This window comes from Tachypleus tridentatus, chromosome 4 (genome assembly GCF_004210375.1).
Source record: "Tachypleus tridentatus isolate NWPU-2018 chromosome 4, ASM421037v1, whole genome shotgun sequence".
Lineage (NCBI taxonomy): Eukaryota > Metazoa > Arthropoda > Merostomata > Xiphosura > Limulidae > Tachypleus > Tachypleus tridentatus.
Genome location: NC_134828.1, coordinates 84325173 through 84342515, shown reverse-complemented (window position 1 = coordinate 84342515; position 17343 = coordinate 84325173). Strand labels below are relative to the sequence as shown.

The window sequence follows — 17343 nt, the reverse complement described above, 5'->3', positions numbered from 1 at the left end:
GGGTGAATAGTTAGGAAAGACAATCGTATCGGCACAAACCAGTCAGGCGAAGAAGCATTTGTTTGTTCGATAATAAATTTTATAAGCCTGACCGAGGACAAACTACATGCTTGTTTTCTCATTGTTAGACAATATCATAGATATGTAATTGGTGTTTAATACAGTTTTCTTTTGTTTTGTAATCATCTCCTACGGTTTTTTGTGTGTGTGTGTATATAAGCTCATTAAAAGTGAGTCGTAAAGGTAATTGGGTAATTTATGTCAAGTTTATCAGGGATTTAGATAAACCGTCTGAAGTCAGTAATGCACAACCGAGCGGTTGTTTTCGTTTTTATCACGTACGCATTTATGTCGGGTTATATATCCATTAGCATCATTCTAAGTTTATAACTCTGCAATTGTAGTGAGTAAATCTTGTATGTTAATTATTTATGATAATTAGCTGTTACGTTACTGCCAATCACGAAGTCAATTATGTTAGCATATTAATATAAGTCGTGAATTTACATCAAAACCTGGCATCACTTCACTTACAGTGTTTTATGTTTGCATAACCTCGTTCTCATTTTATATAATGGGCCAATCAAGATGTCAGATTATTTCGCACGTGACGGACATGAGATCACTGAACCATGATATAACAATATTTTTAATTATATATTTTACAGTGGTGTTCTTTTGTTGTGTACCATTTAAATACACATTCTCCACATTGTTTCACTCCGTATTAGATTTTATACGAGGGCATTTTTCACACAGTCACCAACTTATCATAACACAACGAATGATGACAGTGGTAAATTCAGGTTAAACAAAACAATTTGACAATTATTAACTGACGACCCTTAATGGTGGTTGAACTAGTGGTTACCATTCTTAAACGGTGAATTCGTGGGTTCATGATTCAGGGACCGTTACCGAAAAATAAATAAATAAAAAAGCGCTCCACACTTTGAAACCGTTGATGCGCTATAAGAGTGACATATCCGAGTATTCCAATACTTGACAGTAAGTGCTCTGAATTAGCGTCCGTTTCTTTTGTTTATCATTTCAAAGTTAGGAATGGTCATGTGCAGATAACTCTTTCTTTGTGTAACTTTACACGCAATTTAGCACTTTTCTGTATGTATAATTTTTATTTCAAAACTACTTGAAACAAACATTTCTGCTTTATAGTGTACGATATACGCAGAGTTTTACAAGTTAAATCACAACTACCGCAGTGTCTATTTCATATTTTTAAAAATGGTCTTCATATTATTTAAACGGTCTATGAGAGAAAAGTGTCTCTACCATTAATTAACAACACTAATTGTAGATGGGTTAAGGGTAGTTCAGTAGTTGTTGTGCCGAACTGTATTATGAGATTGAATGATTCGTGTCCCATTAATGCTTCTCTTTCCCTTCCCCACAAAACAAACTTGCGCTCCGCACTTTGAGACTATGGGTGCGTTATAAGAGTGGCGGTTAAATCCCACTATTCTGTGTGATAAGAGTAGCTTAAGATTTGGTGATAAGTGGAGTTGGCTAGGTGCTCCTATCTAGTCCGTCATTTCAAATTCATGGACAGCTAACATAAATAACTTTAATGTAGCTTCGCGCGAAATTCAACAAAAAAAAACCATATATTTTTATTTTCTTTATTCTTTATCAAGATCACCTATATGAAACATTCTATATAAATGAAAAAAAAAGTTTGCAAAAATTAAGTAGAATGTAATGATGGCAATGTCCAAAACGTACAGAAACAAGGTAGAGTTGAATATACAAAACCATACAAATACATAAGTAATCAGTAAGTAGTGAGTAAATCTTACAAGCTTAGGGTTAGTAGCCACTAAGACTGTACAGCGCTGTTTAGTTTAAATGTTTTTATTCAAGCCTGAATTCATGCAACTGACAGGAGTTCAACATTTAGTTCTAGATAAAAGTTATTCTTGGAAATATTTGGCTACTTATGTATTCGCTTTTATATGTTTTTGTGGATTCGTTCCTACCTTGTTTCTGTATTCTTTGGCATTACTATCCCTACATCAAACTTAATTTTTGAAAAAAAAATTAATTGTTTTATTTCTACTTTTAAAATGAAACTTTAATTGAAGTAGATTGATAAGTAAACACGTGTTTTATTTTTGTAAACCAATGGTAACATATATTGTTAATATCATATCAGTTTCTTCATTACACTTGTAGAATGACATCAGATATTGATATTATAGTACACGATTTACTACAATAGTTTCTTAATCATTAATGATCATAATTTTGGTTTCTTATGACTTAGTGTTGAGGAACCTACAGTAAGGAAAGAACAAACGAAAAATATATAGTTGTATCAACTCTATACTCACGTTTTCTTCTTCTTTTTAGCACTGCTATTCCTACATCATCTTACATTTACACATTTTAATTACTTGTTTTGTAACGTTTTTCCCCTGACTGAAAGTTACTGTATTCTATGAATGTGTGTAATAAAATTTAATATTATGTGTACTGATTCTTCTTTTGCTTCTTCACTTCATACATAATATAAGTGTTGACTCCCTAAACTCACCGACTGTATAGTGTACAAAGCACTGAGTATTCTACATGTTACAGTCATCTAATGTTCATCCATTATTGGCTAGTAACTCCTGTTTTACCCTGTACTTAAGATTTTTATAACATTAAATTTCTGCAAGAAAGTTAACTTCAGGGAATAATGATAACGTCGTTTACAGAAAAATTATGACCGAAAAAAAAAAATAAAGCTTATACTAAACACTATCGTGCTTAGTTATAGCCTGTTCCCAAGTACACTTAAAATGTTTTTCTATCGTACTAAAGTCATTGCGAAAACTTTACACATTTGGTGACTAGCTTAGAAAAAGAAACAGGAATATTTTAGTTCCAAGTTCTTAGCAACAGTTTTCAATAACGTTGGAAATCTCATAAACTATGAAACACTCGATAATGGTAAATAAGTGTTCAAATAAGACTATAAGTAAATTTTAACAATTATTTTTCTCAGCCCATTCCTACACACTAAGCACTACCGTACTTAATGATAATGTGGCGAAATCGTGTTTTTCTATAGCGTTTCACTTAATTATTTTCTATCTCTAGACTGTCTGGCCGTTTATCTAACTGTAGGCTTATTCGTTTTTTGCACTTTTTTATAACGAACAAACAGAAAAGAATTACCCGAAATTATTTAACATGTGTACAGATATTTTCTTTCTCACAAGGCAAGTATAATAATAAGGTCTTTGTTGTAAAAGTACATTGGGTGTAACTAAGAAATTGAGTACCAGGCTACAAAGCAAAGAGTCCAAGGTTTGAATACGCTCTATACTTTCAGCTGTAAGCGCGTGATTAAAGTGACATTTTATCCAGTTATTTCATTCAAAGAGCAGAAATAAATACGTGTGTAATTTAAAATTAAGAATGGTCATATCTCAGTCCTCGAGACTTCTGAATTGGCCGTTTCCTGCACATGAGCATAATATGTTGTTCTGGTGGAAAATATCAAAGTTATAAGAAGCAAATTAAAAAATAACTATGAAGTTTACGTAGGTTTATTCTCTTTATTATAAACGTATGCCACAGACAGTTGATTATGCTATTTATAGTATAAACACGTTTTTACTACTAAGAATTAGTACAATAATATGTACTTATAACTGCATATAAAGTTACAATGATTAGAAAAACATTGCCAAATTATTGAGTTTGATGTCTACAGTTTTTGATAAGTGATGGTATATAGTTGTTTATTGTGCATATCCGCCCAAAGCTACACAAAGGGTTTCTATACTAGGCCATTTCAGCTATTCATTGATATTTGAGGAAATTTAAAAGTGAGGGAGTTCAAGACATATTTGACCGAGCGAATTCAGAAAAAGTGCACCACAGACGAGGTCCAGGGCTCGCCTTAGGGCCCTGAAGCTCTTGAGTTCTGGATTAAATTGTATACATTCTCCTGCTTTTCTTGGAAGTAATTTCTTGTTCTAATGCATTTTTAACTGGTACAAGTTGAAAATCGGAGGCCCCTCGCTTCCCACGCCAAAGAGTTAGTAAATGATTAACGCAGATAGCTCTTGAGTATCTTTGCGCAGGAGCCAAAGAAACAGAAGTATCTTTTAAGTATGAATGAGGTATTGTCGACAGAAAAACTTTTTTTTTTCCTGTCAGTATTATTAAATATGCATTTTTGGTTCAGGTTTTCTTTTTCTTTATTTTGTACACACTGATTCTACTTTTATCTATTATATTCTTCAATACCACAGGTTCTAGGATCGGTTTATTTTTATTTTTCAACCGTATATTATGACTTTATATCCAAACCTCCCTTTTGTTTAGGGTAGCTTTTCAGATAAGCATACTAGTATGTCTATTGAAGCTAACGCATTTGATAACGTTACGTTCCACTAACAGTGTTGAAATACTCGTTTTCACGCTCGTGAATCAGCAGATTATATTGTACTTCCGTTTAAGAGCTACATAAAAGAATAAGAAGTAGAAGCTCGGACTCTGAATGCCAATGTACATATGAATTGACAGAGTCGAGAAATCAGCCGGAAAATGCGTCTATATTTGATTGAATAGCTGGTCGTTCAGACAGATTTCTTTGACTGTGCTGCTTCTGTGTTCTTTTGTGTATCCCCGTGATAGTTTCTATTGGACTGGTTACCATGATGTACTTATGAGTAACGATTAAAACACTTGTAGATACCATATTCTTGATACTATATATACGTTTTACTTTGACGTCTCTGCACAGTTACTTTCAGTTGTATTATATATTCAGAATACTTTTTATTTTGATTCTTCATACAACTAAAACCTAATTACAGAAATGAAAAAAAGTAAAGGAAAACAGAGAACGTATCACGTGAGATTATCTTTAGATTTGATTTTGAGTTAGTAAACATATAAATAAAAGAAAATTCAACCATGTAATCTCTGTTTTTATATATAAACTTGGTGTAATGTTTATATCATACAAAGAATTATACTATTGCCCATATTTTTAATATACATATAATATTGAAATGAGAAAAATGACAAAACATTAATGGGAAAAATACCATGTCCACTAATATAATGCATCAAAAATTTGTGATAGAAACAAAATTCACATTAATTTATGCAAGTCTAGTTATATTTTTCACATAAATTAATTTCAGTGAAATTGAAATTACAAAACGTTATATGACTGCTTTGTTTTTCTTATTGCCCCATCCCAACAGAAGGAAGGGTTATAGACATTTACTATAACTTAACAAAATACCGTAAGATGGCGCTAGAGAATGACTCTTAGCTTTCATTTACAAAACAGCAAAGAAAAGGCAACCATTCAAACGTGGAAAGTGTTTTGTCTAGGTTGGTTAAAGAGTGAGAATGAACCTACAGTAAATTTTTGCATGACGAAATGTTTGGTTGTATTGAGTTCAAAGTGTAATATTGTGTATTACGTCATGAAGAAACTTATGTGATCACGCTGTTAAAACTCAGGTTAGTAATTGTGTTATTGTTAGTGACAATAATTGAACAAGGAAATGAAGCTTGTAAGTTGGCTGAACAAGTTATCAAGCTAGTATAATCTTTTTATCACTTCAGTTAGGCTAACGGAAATACGTCGTTTATATAGCTATAATTGTTGTCTTTGTTAGTTTCATGAGTTTGGCCTGCTAATTAATAATCAAACTTATTCTTATTAATATTAGTAGAATTTATAATAACTTTCTCAGTAGGCCTATTCAACAGTTTATATATTTGACTAACTCATAGGTTTTAAAGTGTTATGTGTTTTGCTTGCTTAATATTCAATAAGAGTAATCGATATTATAATTAAAAGATTGTACCAAAGTTAAAGTAACGAAAAATTGGTGGTTTATTTTATATACAGATTTTCTATAATACTTCTGAAAATGTTAGTAAAAATTGTGTTATTCAATATTATAAATTTCCAAAGTTTGATAAAATTGATTTTAATGTTTTAATATCCAGTTTAGATTTTATATAGGTTTTAAGCTTTCAATTCAGTGTGAGTAGTCATCTGATTGGAATGAAAAGAATTCACTAAAACACTAAACTAGTGTTGTTAATTAATGGTACATAAAGTTTGGTTTTGGTAACTTAATGTATGTAGAATATCATACAGGAAAATGGTTTACATAAAACTTGCCAAAGATTCCAAACTGTTGATATTAAATTATCTAAATAATTGTAGGTATTTTTTAATTTGATAAAGAGAAACATATTTTATTCTTAGTAGGATAGCTCATAAGCTAAAAGTTAAAGTTATAAATGTTATTTTATATCATCAAATATGTATTGGATCTTTTCTGATACAAGATGTTGAACATTTTCTCTGTGCTTGATTTTAAAATTTATTTTAATTTAATAAATTACCATCTACTGTAAACATATAAAAAAACAAATAATATTTGCTTAATAAATGCTTGTTTATTGATTACTAAATGTTAGTGTTTTGCTTATACAATATTAAGAATTAGCATAAATAAAAACAATGAAATAATTATTACAATAATTGTAATACTCTTATGTTGGTTTATACTATGAGAGTATTTTCAACATTTTAGGTAAATACAACAGATCTAAACATATTATGATTTGTTTTTTATCTTTTGTGCTCAATAGTACTAATATAAAAGAGGAAATGATATATCTTATCATAATTTTATAAAATTACACTCAAAATACTTGTTTTGTGTATTTGTGCTTATGGTTAAAAACATTTTTATTGGCTTTACAATCTCTTTAGTTAAGAGATTTATGTATTATTCTTGACTTACACAATGCTACTTTAGGTTGTTGTTTTTTGTTTTTTATTTGCTTTGTTTATAGCTAATACCACTATTTAAATTTTATGATTTTCAAAATCTTACTAAATCAAGAATATATTTTTAATGCCAGATGTAAGACCATTTATTTGTATGTTTTATTCTCTTCTTGTTGAAGGAGAAACTTTAATGTGCTTCATGTAGAAGCAGAATATTGCTTGAATAAAACCAGTTTTTATTTAAATGATATTTAATGAAACATTTTCAAACATTAAGGATTTTTACCACATTTTATTTGCAAATTGATTCATTATTGTATCACACTTTATTTCTTTAACATTATAGAAATAGAAAGATAAATAAAAGAAGCATTATCACACTAGCTATTTTTTTTGTTCTAGAACATGTAACTTGTGTCATATCTCTGTCACACTGTATGAAACTAATCTTCAACAAATCAAAGTTGTTTTTAGAAAGTTTCCTAGAAGTTGAAAATTGTTAGTTGTGTGTTTAAAGAATAATGAAATACATTAATTTTTTTGCAATTTTTGTATATTCTTTGGTATAAACATTTCATATAGTTCATTATGGATTTTGAAATTGACTGTGTTGTTAAAACGATATTTATATATAGATTAACTTATTAAAAAATTGCATTTCTATGCTAAGTTATAGTTTCATATTTATCAGCAAGTTGTTAATTCAAAATGAGATTTTTTATTTCTTATTAATTTCTTTCCGTGTGCCTTTGTTAGTGTTAGTTATGACCAGTTATTTAATACTTTCTTTTCAAACTTGTATAATGGTATTTTATTGAAATTCCTTGTAGCTGATTTCATAATGAGTAATATATTACTCATATGTTACCCAGTTTGATATATGATGCACATTTTTTAAAATTTTTACGTGCCCACAAAATTTAAGTATTATATAATAGTTCAGGATAAATTCTTTTTGAGATTAGGTTATTTAAGATCCTTACTTTATTATAGTGCCATGGCACTTGCTGAAAATTTGAGACTAATTTATACTAACAGTGTATGATTAACCTGAATCATACTTCACATGGTCTGTCTTTATAGTCATTAATTTTTTTTCAAACCTCAAACCAAGTTTCAGAATCACATATTTTGATATTACTTTAACTTGACCTTAATTTGTTTCTAGTTGGCCTGTTTTAAAATGTACTTCAATTTATACTGTTTTTTAATTTTGTTATGTATGTTGTATACCTCATTAAATCAGCCAGAGTGGCTTGTTATGCAAGTGCTTCACTTTCTTAAGAATAAGTATATACCCTTGTGTACAAGCTTACCCATGCCCACTTGTCCTTAATAGCTACTGTACTTTTAAGTCATAAATGATGGAGCAGTGTTACTAAATGTGGCAAAAATTGTGGGTCTATAAACACCAAAAAACCTATCTGTGAGAAGTGAAAAAAAAAAGAAAAAGAGATTGATTCTTTGGTTGGACTGAAAAACAGTACCATAGACAATGCTATTTAGTTTGAATTTTGATGCTGAGATATATGCCACTATTGGAACTTAATTTCATTTTATGAAAAATATATTTCTGTATTGATATCAGTGTGCAAAGGGTGGAATCAAATATTTGTATTAAGCATAATTACTCACTTTATTTCTGTGTTAGAACAAAGAATATTACAGTTGTTATCTGGAAGATTTTATTAAGTTGTAAACATAGTTTGTGACTGGAAGTAAACCTTGCAGTAACTTGTGAAGTATCTAAAGAGGAATATTTTCGTTAATTATGATGAATAAAATTAGACACCTGTCTGTCATAATATAGAGAAAACTTAATAGATGAGTTGTAGGTGTGATCAGTAAGTATGGTGATTGAAAGTCTGAGACCCAATGTGTAAAACCATTTTCTGAAGCTATTTATGAAGTGTACTGAAGATTTACAAAGTTGCATGAATTATTATACTATCAGCTTAGATTCTAGTTCTCATTCTAATGAAAATGAAAAAAAAACAAATTGTGTCATAATGCCAAGGCATGAAATGAATTAGAAACTAGATTTTCACATACAGAGAAAATAATAGTTGTGGGATGGCTTGGCTTATGATATAGAAGGCCCTATTAGTTTAGCTTCATATAAATGTTTCTTGAATAGGTTTATGAACTAGACTATTTTGTACGGTTTTAGTTATTTGAGTGAGTGAATGAGTACCTTTATTATGGATATATCTTATGTTTCCTTGAATTTGTATGGTTTGGGTGAATGAAGGGGTAAAATTTTAATTGCATAATGTAAATACACTACCTTTCAAGAACCTGATGAAAATTGATTTTTTTTCTGAAAGATTTGTGTTTATAATTATGTTTATGTATGTAATGTATCACCACTATACTTATGTGTCCATCAGTGAGTGACAGTCTTGTATCATACTTAGTAAAGGTTATAATCTAAGAGTTGTATTTACACATCTTTTTATATTTATGTAATGTGTTAATTCTGCCAAAGTCCACCTTTTAAATGTTAGAGTGATATTAATATACTCTGTAAAGAGTAACTCTTGTATATTAAAGTTGAAAAAGGAGATAAAATATTTAATGTGGGATATATTGTAACAACTGTAAATGCAGTGTTTCAAATTTAAATTTTGATTTTTGTGTCGCTCTAAGACATTTTAGTTACATAGATTCAAAGGTTCAGTGATAGGGGTAAGAAAGTAAGTGCACTTGCTTAAAATATTTCTGAATATTTTAAGTAACTTGTAATTTAATAGAAACTGTCTTTGGCCATTTTATTAGTAGTACTTTTAAGTTTCTACAATTGAGAATAACACTTCATCATATCTAATTAATTTCATTTTGATGGAATTTAAGTTATTTATGGTAATATTGCTTTAAGTTTAATTTTATTTATCTTGTAAAGATAGATCCTTCCTTCCAACTTTGGATTTTCATTAACCTGAAGCACCTACCCACACGAGATCAGTCAGATTGGCTCATTGTTTTGTTTAGTTGGCAAAGAATCAATCATAAAAGAGAAATTATTTGTTAACCAAAATAGGACGTAATTATGGCTAAAAATTTTCAATCTATAACATGAATGAAAACTTGGAATGGTTTCCATTTTTAAACCGAAACATCTTAAGTTGTGCCATAATGATTAGTTGTATTGATTTTTATTCCTTAAACCTAAATATATGTAGTCTGTGATGAGAATGACGACTTAGATTGAATTTCATTCTTACAGAATCGCGAGTCCTTGATCTTTGATGTGAATGACGTATTGAATTTCTTTCAGAACAAGTCTCTCTCTGCTCTATGACACGAGTAATACTTTGATTTAGTTTCATTCTTTAAAAAGAACAATTCTTTGATCTGTGACGTGAATGACGGATTTGGTTTTTCTTTCAAACGAACGAGTCTCTGCTCTATGACGAATGATATTTGAATTGACTTTCATTTTTTCGAAAGAACGAATCTGATTTCTGACGTGAATGACTATTTGGATTGATAATTCGTGGCATGCATGAGACGAGTGGTTTTAATTCTTGTAACCGAAGCCAGAATATCGCCGGCAAGTGACAACTCTGATAGGTTTTCACATCTAGCAGTATAACTTAATCGATTAAATGTCAGAAAATTTATAAGATAGACTTTATGGATTTATTGAGTGATGGGCGTAGAAAAATGTATTCATTAAAATATATTTGTTTCTTTCCTGCTAATAAAATTAAAGATTATACAAGTATATTTATATGACAGTTTCCTGGTGAATTTTAAGGAAATTTGACGTTCATGCATGCTAAATTGAAAATGTTAAACTGCAAGTTGAAACATATAAAAAGGTGTTGGGACTGTAAAACTGTGTCAATCGTTTAAAATTAACAAAAGTTAATTAACTGTTGTGCATTTTTGAAGTCTTGATATATAAGTAGGTAGTGTTTGAAAAACTAAATATTATTAGCTGTAGTTCTTTTAAGTTCGTATAAAAAGCTGTACAGTACTTGAGATTTTTCGGGCTTGTTTTTCTTCGTGTGCGAGAGGAGATCAAACGGAATTAAGTTTTCTGACAACTGAAACCCATCACTGGTCTTTATTAAAGATTGCATGTTTCTGAATAAGTATCCAAATTCCTGGTAGTTTGAAATATATATATTTTTTTCTATCAGTGGATAGCAGTTGGTGAATTCTTTAAAGATTCATTGGTTAAAACTCGTAATGGAGCTTGTTACTGATAAAAGCGGTCTTTTATTTTGTTTCATTAATTAAAGTATATATAAAGAAAGTTGTATCCCAAGTCCTTCGTCCTTATTTATGTTGATATCTCATCGGCTTTTCGGGCTCCGGTCTGGCTCACTTCTCTTGTGCCGCCTTTGTCTCGCTCTCCCCTTTCTCACCCGTCATTTTTATAATGCCTCACCGCACTTCATCACCTTAAACAAGTAAAAGTAAAATACAGGCAGAGTTAAATAATCTTTCATGTGAGGGGCGATGAGGAATCACAACGTTCCTGACCACCCCTGTTGGGGAGATAATTCCTCAGACTTCTCTCTCTCTAAACTAAATCCCTGCCAAGTTCGTTTGAGTTTTGTTTGCGAAGTCCTTAGTCTTAAAAATACGCACACATTATTAAAGTGATGCCATGGAAACTGTTTTTAAACAAAACTCTTCAGTCTGTTTTAATAGTCAAGTTCGTTTTATAGCTTAGGCCGAAGTATATGGCTTATTCTGCTAAGAAATTATTATGTTTATTGATGACGTCAAACTCTCAGTTAGATGGGTTAAAGGTGGGTAATTTTATTCACAAAAAACAAAACATAAACGGCAAAATGAACGGACATTTGGTATTAATATGAAGCGTTAAGTCGTGTATAAACTAAAAGGAAGCTGCCTATGTAGGAACCACCATTGTTCATCAATGCCACAGCCTCGTGGGGTTTGTGAGGGCGCGGGACTCTTAAAATGGGACAGTAGATCAAGAGATCAATGCTATGTGGGAAACGACAAGAACTATGTTGGCGTGGGGCGTTGGTCAGACAAGAGAGGCCCCTGCTGAAAAGCATGCTTGTGGTATGGCGAGAACCATCTACTGAAATCCTAAGTTGATTCAGCTATATTTCTAACGGTTCAGATGTGTTTTTGGTATTATGTCATTCCTGTTGACAAATTAATTGTTAATAGAGTAATGTCAAAGGGAGGTTATTAATTGTCTTGTATATTCATTTATGTCGTACATAAATACAAATTATTAAAGCTCCACTCCGCAACCTTTCATGCAGAATATTTCTCAAATCCTGAGGTTATATATCCATCTAAAAAATCTGACTTCTCGCCAGGAACTCTTCTGGAGTCGTCATATTTGTAATGATAAATGATATGGTTTAATTATTTTTATTTTGGGCTATTTTCTTCACTGACAATTAAAAAACTACTGTGACCAGTTGTTTAGTTTTCTCGCACAGAAGTCTCTTGAACTAATCGTACTTGCTGTCGTAGTTAATGTGTTGTAAAACGAGGACAATGCCCTCGGGTCCAAGTAATTAGTATAATTTAATGTCCAATTCAAATGGGAGAGTCACATCCCTGGTGTTTGCAAATCTCATCGAAGATGTGCCCGATTGAACGGAGGAATTTAAATTAAAGACGTCATTTTATACGCTTAACTTACATGGAGAGTAATGATATCATTTAGACGTGAAATTTATTTCATTATACAAGATGTGCGACTTGTGTGTACTAGATAGATTAAAGTGTTTAGTCTTTGATTTTTCCCTGATAGAATACTATATATAGCTGGAAACAAGGGCCTGGTGTGGTCAAGCGGTCAGCATGAAGGGATTTTGAAGGCTCATGGTTAGTGTCAAAAAAAAAAAGGAAAGAAAAAAAAGTTTAGGTGTGCTGTAAGAATGCCGGTTATATCCAGCTATTCGTCCAACCAAGAATACTCTAATAAATAACTGTGGTTTCCGTGAGTAGTTGCCTTCCTACATGTAAATATTGCTTGCGCAAAATTAACAAGACCATCAAAGAGTTGAGAACAAGAATGTTGTAATTCGATATTCTCTCATTAAACAAGTTCGAATTTTGCACAATCTGTCACTCAACTTTTCACTCGCGATATCGAACTTTTGCCTCATTAGCCATTGGAGCGTTATAATGTTAAGGTCAGTCCCACTATTCTTGGGTAAAGAGTAAACCACTAAGTTGGTGGTGGGTGGTGTTGACTGGCTGCTTTCACTTCAGTGTATCACTTCAAATTTAGAGACGCTTAGAGCAGATATTTTTCGAAGAGCTTTATGTGGAATTGGAAAAAAACAAAAAACAACTTCTCAGAACCCCAAGTGTATGGGCTTATCATGGTTAGGTGGTTAAATCACTCGATTCGTAATCAGAGGGTCGCGGGTTCTAATCTTCGTCACACCACACATGCTTGCCCTTTCAGCAGTGGAGGCGTTATAATGTGGTCAATCCCACTATTCGTTGGTAAAAGAGTAGCCCAGAAGTTGGCGGTAGGTGGTGATGACTAGCTGCCTTACACTACTAAGTTAGGGACGGCTAGTGCAGATAGCCCTTGTGTAGCTTTGCACGAAATTCAAAAACCAAACCACAAGTATGTTGTTGAACGTGACTGTTGTTTTTGGTATTTTTGTACATACGTATATACAGTTACGTAGATAAAGTTTTGGAAGTCGCTATGACCTCGCTTATAACGAAAGTCGACGACTTACACTGCATCTAAATTTTTTGAAGTTCGTAGTCCAGAAGTATATCGTCGCGGGATGAAAGTTCTATGAAACTAACCTACATTACATATAACAACTCTTCACATGGCTAGGGTGATGCTTCCAGCCACATCATCTCTGTTTTGTGGTTGCTGTCGTATGCTGAATACATTTCATTTTTTTAGTCTCTTGATATGTCAGAATAAATCTACAGTATTTCATGGTTAATTGTTGAAGTTATTGATGGACACGGCGTTAATAGGAATAAGTAAAGAAGGAAGTTTTACACTGGGTGTGGCTATGTTGAAATAAATGTGATTGGACGTACGATGACACCAAAATCCCATTTTCTTTTTGCTGGAGTAATTGTACTTTGATTCCCTACACTTAAAACACTCAATATTATCAATGTTTTATTTCAACAGAAGCCACCAACTCTTAAGTTCTCAGTATTTTACTGTGTGTCTGAAAGTGGTATTTTAATAAAACTATCAGCAACATCATGTATTTAAAAAAGTAAACACAAGTTTATTAAAAGTCCAAATAACTTTAAAATGAAGGTTGATTCTACATGTTTTGGCTTACTAAAGTGTGGTGCATAATCAGAAGTAAGGCTTATACAAGTCAGTTGTGTTTTCTTCATATATTCAAACTTGATAAGTATGAAGACTGGGAGCAAATATGTATCTGGATTTCGCTGTAGCGTGATCGTTGAATGTACAACATTTCTATGTTAGAATAAATTGTTTTGAAGTATGTTGTAGGAACTTTCTCCTAACACGTTATTATATATTAATCAGACAGATACGGGATTCTTAACGACAAAAATGTTGAAATTACTTGTGACAAGATGGGAACACCAATTTGCAAAGGACAGTAAAACCACTATACATATAATTGAGGAACACTGAAATTGTTTACTCTCTGAACCAGTTCTCTGTGTGCTTGATTAGAATGTTTGTCTTTTATTTGATTAGTAGAGCTAACTGGTATTTAGCTGTCTATACACAGACATAGGGAAATCCCCTTTTCATGTTGTAAAGTCGAGAGGATGTATCGTAGGTGTATGTTTGTGGGATGTCTCCTTGACTTGCATACTACCTATCGTGTAGTTTTAGAATTTCACTGTTTATAAGCTGCACGTAAAATTAACCACAGTGTTCTCTACAAAGAAGTGATTAATTAATTCTGATATCTTCTGAGTTGAAAGTTAAGAATGTTTCAACCACGTTACACATGTTATATCCAGTGGTGTCGAGTCATTTCGTGTAATATCAGGGCTCATCAGGCCAACTAGAATACAACAGTTTATAGTGGTGGTAAAACGCTGTTTATATCATATAATTGTACAAGCAGCAAATGTGAACTACATTTAATAGGGTTAGGGTGCTCAACTCGTAATCTTAGGGTCACACCAAACATTCTCACTTTTTCAACCATAGGGGCGTTATAATATCATGGCCAATTCCACTATATGTTGGTGAAAGAGTAGCTCAAGTGTTGACGATTGGTAGTGAAGACTAACTGCCTTTCCTCTAGTCTTACACTGCTAAGTTGTGGGCGGCTAGCGTAGATAGTTTTGCGCGAAATTTCAAAACAAAAAAAATAAACAAATTAGGGTAACAATTAATAACACGATAGTATTTATTTTTGCTTGAGTTAACCTGACTAAGATTTATTGTTGAAATGTTCATGTGTCAAACTGCGAGTTTAGCCTTAAAAAGCATAACGGTGTCGTTTTTAAATTAAGTTATCGCAGATTGTATTGTAATAACACAACAGAGTATATAAAGTTTTATTTTTTCACTTTTAAAGTAACTGAACCAGTCTGTGTGGAATTTGACGAATAAGTGATAATTATGTATAGTTGTGGATACAATTGTGATAAACAACATTGTTCCAAATTTAGGTCTAAAGACTTGGGAGGTTCAGGCTCATTGACTTCTTTTCCCCTTGCTTTAATATATTATTTAAAAACAATTGGACTGTGCGCCGTTTATTGATTGCTGAAATTTATTACCACCAAATCATAGACACTTAATATAAAGAATCCTTCCTGCCTAGGCCCGGCATGGCCAAGCGTGTTAAGGCGTTCCACTCGTAATCCGAGGGGCGCGGGTTCGAATCCTGGTCGCACCAAACATGCTCGCCCTTTCAGCCGTGGGGGCGTTATAATGTTATGGTCAATCCCACTATTCATTGGTAAAAGAGTAGCCCAAGAGTTGGTGGTGGGTGGTGATGACTAGCTGCCTTCCCTCTAGTCTTACACTGCTAAATTAGGGACGGCTAGCGCAGATAGCCTTCGAGTAGCTTTGCGTGAAACTCAAAACAAACAAACAAACGAGCCTTCCTGCTTATACTTAAAAACCAGAAATTAACACCTGCAGACGTATAAACGAATGGTAAATTGTAATGTTTTGTACTTTTTCATGCGTTTGATATTTGAGTCCTTATGGGCCCAACATCTATTTTCCACGTGTGTACAAACTAGTGAAACAATTTACGGAAGTGTGTTATGAAACAGTCAGGTGAAAATGAATATACGTACAGTATTTTAATAGCAGTCTTAATATACGTATAAATAGCAGGTCTTGTATGCATAGTTTTAGCTACCATGGGTTAATGATAAAGTATGTAACAATTACCTGGTCGTTTATGCTTAATTTCAGCAGTAATTTACGTAATGATTCACCTACTGGTAATTATATAGATAAGCTTATTTTCAGTTAACACTAAACTGAAATACTTTAGTAATCGTTAACGGAATTCATAAGTTCGATACTAGTTACCATGGAGCTTATGTTCCTCGTAATCACTGGATGTATGTACATATGTGTATGTATGTATGTGTGTGTGTGTGTGTGTGTGTATGTAAAGACCAAAAAGTGTATCGGCTAGTTTTTTGTTGGTTTTTTTTGTCTACTCACTACAAATGCACCACCACAGGGCTTCAAATAAGTAGTACACCAGTGCGCTTACATACAAAAATATGAAAAATAATATGAAGGCTGAATATTTTCCAGTTTAGGCGCTTTTTCGGACTGCAGATTACAAAAAAAAAAAAAAAAAGTGTTGACTTTTATTTATTGTGGTCTACAGCTAAGAGTAGTTTATAAGTTTAAATTTTTCAGTTTTAATAAGCCACAGGAGTTTGAATGACATTACCACTGCCTGTAACTGTTTTCATTTACCCTCACTGCCAGAATACTTTCAAAACATTATTTGAATACTTTATGTTAACACGTTTTGTTCAGTGCTGACCACGATAGTTCATAATAAGATACGTCAACTGTGCTCTCTAATAGCCGTTGAAAGTTAACATTTAATAAAGAACCAAATGATTAAAAAGGTAAAATATATAGATAGATATTTGGTAAGTGTAAGAAGATGGAAGAGTGGACGTGATTCATAGGGTTTGATTACATTAATTATTTGTTTTTTGAATTTCGCACAAAGCTACTCGAGGGCTATCTGTGCTAGCCGTCCCTAATTTAGCAGTGTAAGACTAGAGGGAAGGCAGCTAGTCATCACCACCCATCGCCAACTCTTGGGCTACTCTTTTACCAACGAATAGTGGGATTGATCGTCACATTATAACGTCCCCACGGCTGAAAGGGCGAGCATGTTTGGTGCGATGGGGATGCGAACCCGCGACCCTCAGATTACGAGTCGCACGCCTTAACACGCTTGGCGCGATGGGGATGCGAACCCGCGACCCTCATATTACGAGTCGCACGCCTTAACCCGCTTGGCCATGCCGGGCCAGATTACATTAAATAAAGGTTTTTATATAACCTAGACACCACCTGTTATTTGCACGTGAATCAGCTTCACGTATGTGTATTGCACTGGTAC

The 17343-nt window shown here is 32.6% G+C and overlaps 1 pseudogene across 1 annotated transcript in view; it reads left to right on the top strand.

The window, feature by feature from the left end:
• The first annotated feature begins 5326 nt into the window (after positions 1–5326).
• Positions 5327–17343, top strand: part of LOC143249589 (tyrosine-protein phosphatase Lar-like) — a 211262-nt pseudogene continuing 199245 nt past the window's right edge. Inside the window, exon 1 of the transcript XR_013027843.1 lies at positions 5327–5496. The product of XR_013027843.1 is annotated as a tyrosine-protein phosphatase Lar-like (transcript). The remainder of the gene's footprint in view (positions 5497–17343) is intronic.